This window comes from Euprymna scolopes, chromosome 31 (assembly GCF_053919585.1).
Source record: "Euprymna scolopes isolate OS-2025 chromosome 31, ASM5391958v1, whole genome shotgun sequence".
Taxonomy (NCBI): domain Eukaryota; kingdom Metazoa; phylum Mollusca; class Cephalopoda; order Sepiida; family Sepiolidae; genus Euprymna; species Euprymna scolopes.
Window position 1 is genome coordinate 80075651 of NC_136512.1, and position 12682 is coordinate 80088332.

The window sequence follows — 12682 nt, forward strand, 5'->3', positions numbered from 1 at the left end:
TTTACGTTTCCCGCTTTTACATACATACATATACACACATGCATACATACATACATACATGATGATTGCAACGTCTTGTCAAACGAGTGCCAGACCCTCAGACACTTAGTCCATGAGCCACAAAAATGCCTTCCATCTCCACAGTACCATTTTAAGTGAAAAATGCCTGATGGAGTATCTATACACAGATAATGTTAGAGAGTCTAAGCTTTGTACGGCAGCTATGTCTCTTTCTTGGTTCAAAAAGTTTAGATCTAACAACAAGCAAGGGCAATATAGTTAGCAACAAGTTAAACTGCAGACCAGCGTAATGCAGATACTGGTATCCTACGTTATGATTTTTTAAATCAAAGATTTGCTTCTGCTAGAAAGGTTGCCTACACCATGGCTTACGGGGGTAATTTCCATCCCAACACACACACAAACATACATAAACTAGCACTACACACGCACACACACACATGTATATATATATATATATATAATTTAAAGGGGATTAGAACAGTAGTCTAAAGAACAGAGTGTATTTTAATATGATAGTAAAATTACTAATTTAATTAAAATACAAGAAAAGAACAGTGCTCGTTGTAATTCAGACATATAATAAGCTCGGTAGGTAAATATCGTTGAGCTACTTTAATATTTAGTAATGTGATTGAAAATTTAAGATTACAACTAGAATTAAAAATTACAAAGCTATTTCATAAAATGGGACACCAACAAAGTCAATAACTTGTACAATAGTTTCGGAAACGATGTTTATATTGTGATAGACATTAAGCCACGGACAACAATTTTGACGTATAGTCCATTTTAAACAAACTCTCCTCATCAGCAAAAATATTGGGTGTTTTATAATATATGTAAAAGCTACCATAAATAAACCTAGCATTTTGAAGTAAGGCAGATGTATCTGGAAAACTTTTTAATAAAAAGGAAAATATTTACTTGATAAGCAAAGTAATATGGGCTGAGGATAAAAAATAAAAGTAGAATAAAATTATAAATCTGAATTGAGTTTAAATATAAGGTTATAATAATATATTTTTAAGAAAAGTTAAGAATTATATATATATATATGTATATATATACATATATATAAATATATATATACATATATACATATGCATATATATAGACTTTGTTGTTGTTGTTGTTTCTTCTTATGAAACAGATTTGACATTTTTAATTCTAATTTGAATTTTAAATTGTCAATCACATTACTATATATATATATATATATATATATATATTTATATATATATATATATATATATATATATATATATATATATATATATATATATATATATATATTACACTTTCCACTGCCCGGTGTTAGGTAAGAAGTTCAACTGTAAGATTCTTCTTTTTTGTCTATGAAAAACAAACTAATTTAACAACGATGTCTTACTATTTTCAACATATATAAGATTAATTGCTGTACAAAGCCTTACTAAGAATACTACCGGACATATATATTGGCTTTATGTAAAATTTGCAGACTCAGGTTTATGGAAACATATGATGAAAAAACTCAAATGCACACACAAAATTAATTTTATATAATAATATATATTGGGTAGTGTGTGTGTGTGTGTTTATATATATAGATACACCAACTCACACACACACGTATATGTATATGTGTTTATAAAATGTGGCATGAATATATTTCTGATATAGCGGATAGCTAGTCAAGATATATGTATTCTGTAATCGATCCTCAGGAGTTGTTTAAAAGTTTTTTTTTTTTTTAACGTTTAATGCATACTTATGGACCACCCCAATGCATTAATAAAACAAAAAGAAAAACGAACGAAATGTAAAAATCAACATGTTTGAAATAGCAAACGAATACGTTTGCGCCATTTTTTTTGCTTAGCACAAGACACGTGTTCTTGTGTATTTGTATAGGCACGGTGTTGAAATGAAGAGAATCTAAAGCGAAAGAATTTTCCGCAGATGGCAGCCAATCTACCGAATATTTTTACATGGTTTTCAACACAAACTCAATCATTCTTGGAATGTCGGCAAATTAGCCAGCTCTATTAAATGTTTTATCGTTTTCTCTTTCTTTCTCTCTCTCTCTCTCTCTCTCTCTCTCTTTCTAAGTATATATATACATATATATATATATATATATATATATATATATATTACGGGAAAATTCCATGTATGCTTCTCGAAGAGTGATATAAAAGTTATGAGGGATTTTCAAGCAAGAAAATGATGCTACTTTTATATTTTATATGTGTTTTATATATATTTCTAGAGGGCCCCCGTTATAAATGCCGGTGTCCTGCAGGGGTGATATTTGACCTTTATTATCCAAAACAAAAATATAGAAATGAAATAGAAAAAGAAAGCCACTGAGAAAACTGGATCAAAATATATTCTGACGTGATATTTTAAGCAAACCAATACAGAATTTAACTAACGACATCATCATCATCATCATTATTATTATTATTATTATTATTATTATTATTATTATTATTATTATTATAATAATAATAATAATAATAATAATAATAATAATAATAATAATAATAATATATAAGTAGTAGTAATAATAATAATAATAATAATAATAATAATAATAATAATAATAATAATAATAATAATAATAATAATAATAATAATAATAATAATAGTTCTACTTACTCCACCGGGGAAAATATTTCTGCTAATATATGATAATCAATCGCAAGATATTGTATAATAATACAGACGCAATCTGCATGAATTAAAATACCATGGTCAAGCACGACCGGGTAACGCTTGGCTACCAGTGAATATGCACACACATATACATTTATATATTTTATGGAATCGGTTTTTATCAAGGCTGCTGGCGAATCATGATTCTGTTTCTTTTTTAAATCCTTGAAACAGTGTATGCCCCCTGTAAGAACATAGGTACCATTGTAAGTGCATACCAGGATTCGTTGCGAGCCTGTTGTTGTTTTATCGTTATTTCCATGTTAAGTACTCGTCTTAGCTCCAATCCCTGGTTCCCTCTCGCCAATCTATCACGAAAAAACCCCGTCTAGCTGTAACCACTGTCAGTAATTTTCCCCACTCTTTAGTTGTGCCTAAATCAAAACGTATATTCAATGAACAAAGCTTCTTTCTAAGTGCACGCTTGTGGAACTCTCTTTAGTAAGCAAGTTCCTCGTGGGCCGCCACCTTAAGTAAGACATTTTATCAGATCTCCATTACTAGCGATTACTACGATATTATCCCACTGATTACTGTACACGCAATAACTCTTATGTCCGAGTGGCTTCTGGGCCTTGATAAGTGGTGAGTCCTTGTAAGAACAACGCAAAAAAAAGAAACCCAAAAAACAGGAAGCAGGCATTTTTTGAAAATAACGGTAATAAATGAATTCTGCTAAAACAGAATAATGCCCAAGGGGATTTTGCTATTTCTGTTTGTTTTATCCTGCGACCTTGTCATAAGAAATGTCTTCAAAATTTAACTAGTTATAATTTAGTGGTGCAAAAAAAACATCTTGTTCTGATTGACTAATAGACACTATTCAAACTGCCTGTGATCGTACAAATAGACCAGGAGTACAGAGTATCGGTGGTGTGTAGTATACGTATGTATTCTGTAATACTCACTTTTGTCTTTAAATAGTATAGTTGGCCTCTTAATATTCTGTTATGTTTACAATGCAAAAACACTTGTCTAACCTATATAATCCGTGTCCGTGTCTGCCTTAGTGATGCTTCCGGGGCACAATAGAAACAAAAATGTTTTGTGCGTGTTTAATGAAAATACCGCTTTGTAGTATGTGGAAATTATATTTAATTTGCAAATAATGGCTATCGTTATCAACCTGTCTGAAGCTGTCTGAGTCACTTGCAGTAGAAATAAACGGGTACTTATTTTCTCTACTTTTTATTCTCTCTCTCTATTTCTCTCTCTCTCGCTATATATATATATATATATATATATATATGTGTGTGTGTGTGTGTGTGTGTTTGTGTGTGTGTATATTCTGAAAACAAAATATAAATATTTTCGTATTTCCATTATAATTGAGCATTCTGCTGAATTATTAAAAAAACAACTATCTAACTAACTATATATATATATATATATATATATATATGTGTGTGTGTGTATGTCTGTGTGTGTGTGTATGCACTACCTTACTACTTGGGTATTTTGTTTAAATTTACAACATTGAATCTTTATATATAGGCTCGTCCAACATTTGCACAATAGTTGAATTTGATTTTTAGCCAAGAATTTGGAACCTGATTTGCGTTAAAGCAACCAATATCGCAATTCCTATGTGTGAAAATGTACATTAGTTTGTGCGTTAATTTAATAAGTGGCAATACGCAGTTGGCCTTAAGTCAGAAGGGGGTAAATAATGCTGAATTGTAATATTTCATATAGTGCCACCCAATCGTATGTCACCCAAGATAAATATTACAAAAAAACAATATTTGAAACTACTATTATACTTAGCATACACCATAACAACCAATAGAGTAATCTCGCTATGAGAATATATACTAATCTGCATATTAAAATATCATATTTACGCGTATTTCCCTATCGCGAAACGTGTGGGGGGTCCCTTGTATACATTGAGTACACATTTATTAATCAATACATATTGCCTCTATAAAAAAACTATAAAACAGCATGAAATAAAATAATACATGTATGTATATTTTCGATGAGGCAACGCTGGGCGTCGATTAAAACATGTCGGGTACAATATATTACTCAATATATTGTACCCTATATATAGACCATATAATAATCACCCAATATATAGGCTATATAATAATTACCCAATATATAGACTATACAATAATTACCCAATATATAGACTATATAAATAATTACCCAATATATTGAATATATAATAATTACCCAATATATAGACTATATAATAATTACCCAATATATAGACTATATAATAATTACCCAATATATAGACTATATAATACTCACCCAATATATAGACCATATAATAATTACCCAATGTATAGACTATATAATAATTACCCAATACATAGACTATATAAAAATTACCCAATATATAGACAATATAATAATTATCCAATATATAGACTATATAATAATTACGCAATATATAGACTAAATAATAATTGACCAATATATAGACTATATAATAATTACCCAATATATAGACTATATAATAATTACCCAATATATAGACTATACAATAATTACCCAATATATAGACAATATAATAATTACCCAATACATATGCTATATAATAATTACCCGATATATAGACTAAATAATAATTGCCCAATATATAGATTATATAATAATTACCCAATATATAGACTATATAATAATTACCCAATATATAGACTATATAAAAATTACCCAATATATAGACTATATAAAATTACCCAATATATAGACAATATAATAATTATCCAATATATAGACTATATAATAATTACACAATATATAGACTATACAATAATCACCCAATATATAGACAATATAATAATTACCCAATACATAGGCTATATAATAATTACCCGATATATAGACTAAATAATAATTACCCAATATATAGACTATATAATAATTACCCAATATATATACTATATAATAATTACCCAATATATAGACTATACAATAATTACCCAATATATAGACAATATAATAATTACCCAATACATAGGCTATATAATAATTACCCGATATATAGACTAAATAATAATTACCCAATATATAGACTATATAATAATTACCCAATACATAGACTATATAATAGTTACCCAATACATAGACTACATAAAAATTACCCAATATATAGACTATATAAATAATTACCCAATATATAGACTATATAATAATTACCCAATATATAGACAATATAATAATTATATAATATATAGACTATATAATAATTACCCAATATTTAGACAATATAATAATTACCCAATACATAGACTATATAATAATTACCCAATATATAGACTATATAATAATTACCCAATATATAGACTATATAATAATTACCCAATATATAGACTATATAAAAATTACGCAATATATAGACTCTATAATAATTACCCAATATATAGACTATATAATAATTATCCAATATATAGACTATATAATAATTACTACGAAACCTCCATAGATTCAAATATCATACAAGTTAGAAAAGCATTTCTGTCCAAGGCATGAAAATTGTTAAACAAAATGTGTTTACTATAGGCTTTAAAAATAAAGGTACAAGATTCAATTTGAAATTTATTTGTCTTCAAAGTGTACTTTTATAAATTTTAAAAAGCAAGGTATTCAAATTTCATACCTTACTTTGTAAAATGTATAAAAGTGCACTTTGAAGATAAATAAATTTCAAATTGAATCTTGTACCTTTATTTTTAAAGCATGTAGTAAAAACATTTTGTTTAACAATTTTCATGCCTTGGATGAAATGCTTTTCTAACTTGTATCCCATCTTTTTAAGATTATATTTAATTTAATTTATTCATTTAGATGTAAAAAAAAAGATGAATGTGATTTTGTATATATATATAAAAACTCTCCTACTCTCTATTTTAGATTGCATTTCTCCTCACACCACAACTCATTTTTGCAACCCCCTCTTTGTCTTATTACAGGTCTAAATATTCTCTCTGCTTCAGTTTTAATTCTCCTCACTCCACACCTCTGTTTTGCAACTCTCTCTTTGTCATACATGTCTGAATAATAAGAAAATCTGAAATTTATTAACCAAAAACTTAAAAAAAAACATTTTTAGATTAATTTTTTAAAAACTTCTTTCAGAATAGAAAATCTTTACAATTTGATAAGGAACATATTTCATATAGGTTTCATCAAAAATATTCAGTAGATAACGAAAAATAATAGAGATGAAAATTTCAAAAGGAGTGTATAACTGATTACGCTCAATAGTAGTCCTCGCTATGGAAAGATTTGTTATTGTTAGTCTATTATCATTATTACTTAAAACATTTTGTGTCCTACGCTTTCGCGCGAGGACTTATTTGAAAATATTTTACGATAGATAAACGCCTGCTTCTTTTATAATATATAACTGAGCTTTCATATCAGTGGTATTCAGTTTTAGTTAGAAGAAACCCTAAGGCAGTTTGCCATCGTAGATCACGTAAAATGAGATAATGCGGTAAGATAATTCATTTTTGTTCGGAAGAGTCATGATTTGTAAATGAATGGAATGCCACGAATTTACTTATGCGCACGAATAAAAGGGGTTACTTTAGACGATTACGCTCTACGTGAAATACGAAAAAAACGTGAATAATTCATTTAAACCGCAACAATGTAAGAGGATTTTCTTTTTATTAGACTTGATGAGTGGACATATATTTGACTTGTCTAACATAATACGTGAGAGCTGAATTTCATTATTTATTCAAAGTCTTCCGATATGTGATGATTATGGCTATGAGAACAGAATAGTCTTTTCGTTCTTTTGACTTTCGAATTCGTATCCGTTGACATCTTATATTATTTTATATAGAATAATGTGGTTATCAGTTGATTAACTGTGTCGAACTGTGTGTGATATATTGTCGAGAGTCAAAAAAATATTCTGTTGTCACAGATCTAGTGATGATCATCTCATGGTCGAGCATAATGATCTAGAATGAAATATACACCAAAAAGTAAGATATCCCAGCTATTTCCGAGAGTATATGGAATCCTCTAAAGAGTAATAAACGAAATTGAACGGGAAAGCAAGGTAAACTCGTCAATTGTTTAATGAATATATACAACGATACAGCAACATGAACTGGAACAAACGCATTCAAAAGTATGCCAACGTTGCTGCAAAGTCAATTCATTCCCATCTACCGGGCTAGGATATTACACACACGGGGAAATATCGTATTTATTTTACATATGCAAAAGAGGAAAATGCGTGATTTTTTTTTATCACACCAGCGCTGCCACATCTACACCTTGTCTCTCGCTCTTAGTGAGGGTAATAAATGATATAACTGCGGGAGTGCCCCAGGGGTCTATCCTTCGACCTCTATTGACCCTGATATTCATAAATGACCTCCCCGACAAAATTTCCTCTGAAATGGGTATATATGCTGATGACACTACACTCTATGGCAGGCACGACAGGAAGACGAATGAACACATGTCTAAAGAAATGGCAGAAACACTAGAGGAAGACCTCCAATCTGTAGTGGAATTGGAACAAAAATTATTGGTCACGTTCAGTGCCGCCAAGACTAAACTAGTTTTATTCAATAATTACAAGAAAACCTCTCTACCACCTATAGCAAATGGCCAACTACTCTTTATCTGAGAGTAGATCTTTCAATCTCCTTGGCCTAACGTTCACAGGAAAGATGATTTGGAACAATTACATTGCAGGCATTGCCAGGGCCGCTGCAAGAAAGGTGGAATCTCTCTACCGTTCTAAACAACTACTAACACCCGAAAGTATCCTGTCCCTCTATAAGGCTACAATTCGCCCATGTATTGAGTATTGCTGTCACATTTGGGCTGGTGCATCTGCTACTAATCTCTCGCTCCTTGACAAGGTTCAAAAGAGAGTCGCAAACCTGATAGACCTTGAACTGGCATCTAAGCTTCAGTCTCTGTCCCATCGACGAAATGTTGCATCCTCTGCCTGTTCTACAAGTATTTTAGTGGTGAATGCTCTGACGAACTGCAATCACTTTTGCCCCCACGACGCGAGCACCCTTGACAAACCCGACAGGCTGCTAAATCCCACTCCCACAATGTAGAGATCACTAGATGTAAAATATATTTCTACTCCAATAGTTTCTTCCCCAGAACCGCTAGACTTTGGAATTCCATTCCAAATCCCTGCTTCCCCAACAGTACTGACGTGCAGAAGTTCAGGTGTAACCTGAACCGACATCTTGCTGCCCAAATCCCTACATAGTACCCCAGTAGTTGTTGCCCCTGATAGTAGCCCCTACACCAAAGTGGCAATGTGCCTTGTTTGGGGTGAAAATGTAATAAAAAATATATTTTAAAAAAACATGTTTCTAATCTCATAATGTGCATATTATTTTGCATACCCGTGTGTGTACAACAAGTATTGGATTGACACAATCTCAGACGAACTGAAAGCATTTGTGTTCCAGAAAAAAGACGATTCCTACGCTGTAGACATCCAAATATGCTTGAAAACATTCTACTCTATAAGTTTTATATCCAGACTTAAGTTTCTGGTAGACTTTTCAATTCCAGTCCGAATCACTACTTTTCTGACTCTCCTGGTATCCAAGAGTTCAATTATAACGTGCAAACAAATTTTACTAGTCAACTAACCACACAAAGACATTGTATATTTGATTTCGAATAGTAACCGTTTACATTCACGTGGCATTGGACATATTTTCAGGGGAAAATAATAATTAAAAAAACATTATATCTGGAGTGCTCGATACATAAAATATGGCCCAAAGCTGTCTGATGCATTATAAACGTTTCTGTCAAATGTTATTGCATATCGGTCTCCCAGATTGTCCAGACATTTAGACAGCATTTTCGAAATTCACCGCCTGTGGCAATCAGGCTTTAGTAAGAAGTATGCCCGTTCGTAATCGTTATTTAAATCTGAAATCATAAAAATTGGCTAGTAATCTCATAAGCTGTATAGCAATAGCATACTAAATCTTCAAGAGTCTACAGCAATAAATATATGAATAATGAGTCTATACACATATTGAAGGCAAATAAAATAATATAAAACATCTCCGGCATATACGAACCTTGATTATATATTATAGACTCATTTATAGAATGGTAAAATGCTCATTTCGTGTTTAGTCGGACAACATACTGACGCTTTTTCAGAGTTTTCTCGTTTAAAGCTCACAACACATGAGCGATAGTTTTTACAAACGTAAATATAATCACAGTTTTTTTTTTATTAAGTTAATTTAGGTGGCCTTGCTTGTCATCTGTTACTCAGTCAATTTATGATTCCTTGCATACCCTGCATTAGGGTATGATAAAAGGCGGTTCTTTGAAATCGAGCATCTCTCTATCATACATGTCGGTTTAGCAGTAAAGTACAATACAGTACAGTACTGGTCGCCATCGATTATAATCGGCCGCTTACTTTGGCATAGTATGCGGAGATTTCCAATAAATTGTATCAACGATCATACTTCCAATGTCAATTAATCAATTTAATAAACTCTAAACTCCCTGTTGTTTTTCCTTTGATAAGAAATGAGGTATGATTAAAACTGTTCAATAAAGATGAAGATGTTCGTAATAACTGCTTTTATATTTTGGACCACAAGAGCAGTTTAGTAAAAGTTGTTTTCAGGTCGACCTCGATTATAGTCGGACACTTAGCATGTGGAGATATTTCAGCCTGATTATAGAAACCATTATATTTCAATAGTCGAAAAAAATTTGTTGGCCATAATGATCGACTGGTTTTTACCTTTATAAAAATGGCATACGGCATAAATTCTTAATTTTAGATAAATATATTCATTATAACTATTTTTTTTAGTTTCTTTTAAACGAAAAAAAAAAACAGAAAGAAAGGCATCGTTTTTAATTTTTTTTTATTGTGACTTTTCTTAATCACTGATTTGAATTCATTTCCGAGTTCTTAAAAGGGTTTGGAGTTTCCATTTCTAATACGTCACCGTATTAGCAAAGCCAAAAAAGTGCCAAAGGAAAAGAATGCCATTAGAATTTAGTAGTTTGGAAGAAAAAACACGTAAACAGAATAAGAAAAAAACTGAGTTATTCAATTTTACGAATATGATAAAACAGCCTGAAGCCAAACAAGATATTTATAAATAAAAAATTAAATCACTAATATGAAATACATAATTAATTCGAAGAATCGTATTCCCCTTGGAAAGTATTAATATGGACTGTCTCCATTTCCAGGTTGTATCTCTCCGTCTTTCTCTCTCTCTCTCTCTCTCTCTCTCTCTCTCTCTTTATCTGCATGTTCCTCATCCGCTCTCCCTCTTTCTCTCTCATGCTTTCTCTTTATTTCTGGAGTACATATTACTTGATAACTCTTCATTCACCCTCCATGGCGTAACACTTGCAAGCAATATGAACTGGAACAAATACACTGAGGACATTACGAAGGCTACTGGAAATGAGGTAGTGTTTCCTCTATCGCGCCAACATATTACTCACACCTGAGAGTATCCTGTAACTCTAGACGGGCACGATTCACCCATGCATGGAGTATTATTTCCACATGTGGGCTGCTGCATCTACCGCTGGCTTCTCTTTCTTGTTTAGAGTTAAAAAAAAAACCTTTCCATATGATACTTTTTCAACAAAGCGCACACCCCTGTCCCATTGTCACAATGTTGCATCTCTCTTCCTGTTTTAAAAATACTTTAATGGAATGTGGTCTGATGGACTTAGACTGCCTCGATGGACATAACCCAAACAAACCTGCATTCCAACAAAATTTTACAGCTTCATTGTTGAGGCCCCAAAATGCCAGAAAGTTTTCAAATCTAATTGTTTATTTCTTCGAAAATCAGACATTTGGAATTCCCTTCCTGTTTTCTACTTTCCTGACTTAACTGATATGCATTAATGTAAAAATTACATGAAGCAGTATCTTTTTAATCTTTTCTAAATAGTAGTATCTTATGTTCAAGGGCTATGTGCGTTGTTAGGTTTTAACGTGAATAAAAAGAAAGTATTTTGCTTGCAGTTACAGTTTCACATCTTGTTGTTTATTCACCGGTGGAAAACCTTCTATGAGTTACCTTTATACCAGCATGGTATATATAAAGATAAAGATGAGGATTTTTTATGTCATTGTTTTGATAAAGCTTGGCATATCCTCGGAGGTTAGGAATTGGGGTGGAATGGGTTTTACATGTTCGAGAAAAATGTGGCGCGTAATTCTTTCACATGTGTCGAAATAATAATAATAAAAATAAAAAAGTTAACTATTATTTCGAATTTTATTTAGGAAGCAGTCTCCATTGCGATATATATATATATATACATACATATATACATATATATATATATATATATATGTATACATGCATGTATGTTTGTACTAGCAAAGGGGTGTGACGTCCATGCATATCACTACACTCTAACTGACCGACTACAAGACAGTAACTTTAACAGGAGTCCTAATAGAGATGATTAAAAACGTAGAGGCAAAGAATGGGACGAAATGTGAGTTTGTCTTTTTTAAAAAACAAAAAAAAGAAGAATTTATTTCAGGAAGCACTCTCTAATGCGATATAAATGTATACTTCTGTCTGTCCATTTAAATTCAACTAATGCAGGACATGAATGCCACAAAGATAACTCACTACTAATGCAATTCTCTATCTGTATAAAAACCAAAGTAGTCCAAGGATGGAGTACTGCTGCTACTTCTGGGCAGGAGTGCAAAAAACAGCCTATCCTTCCTTGGCAGAGTACAAAATAGACTTCGTGGTTTAGTGGGGGATGCCCTTTTCTCTTTCCTGCAACCTCTATCCCACAGAAGAGACGTTGCGAGCCTGTCTTTGTGTTATCGTTATTTCCATGGCAGCTGCTCGTCTGAGTTCCAATCCCTCGTCCCCATCTAGCTTAAACTACTGTTAATAATTTTCCCCACTCTTTATCTGTGCCTAATTCCAAACGTTGATTCCATGAGCCAAGCTTCTTT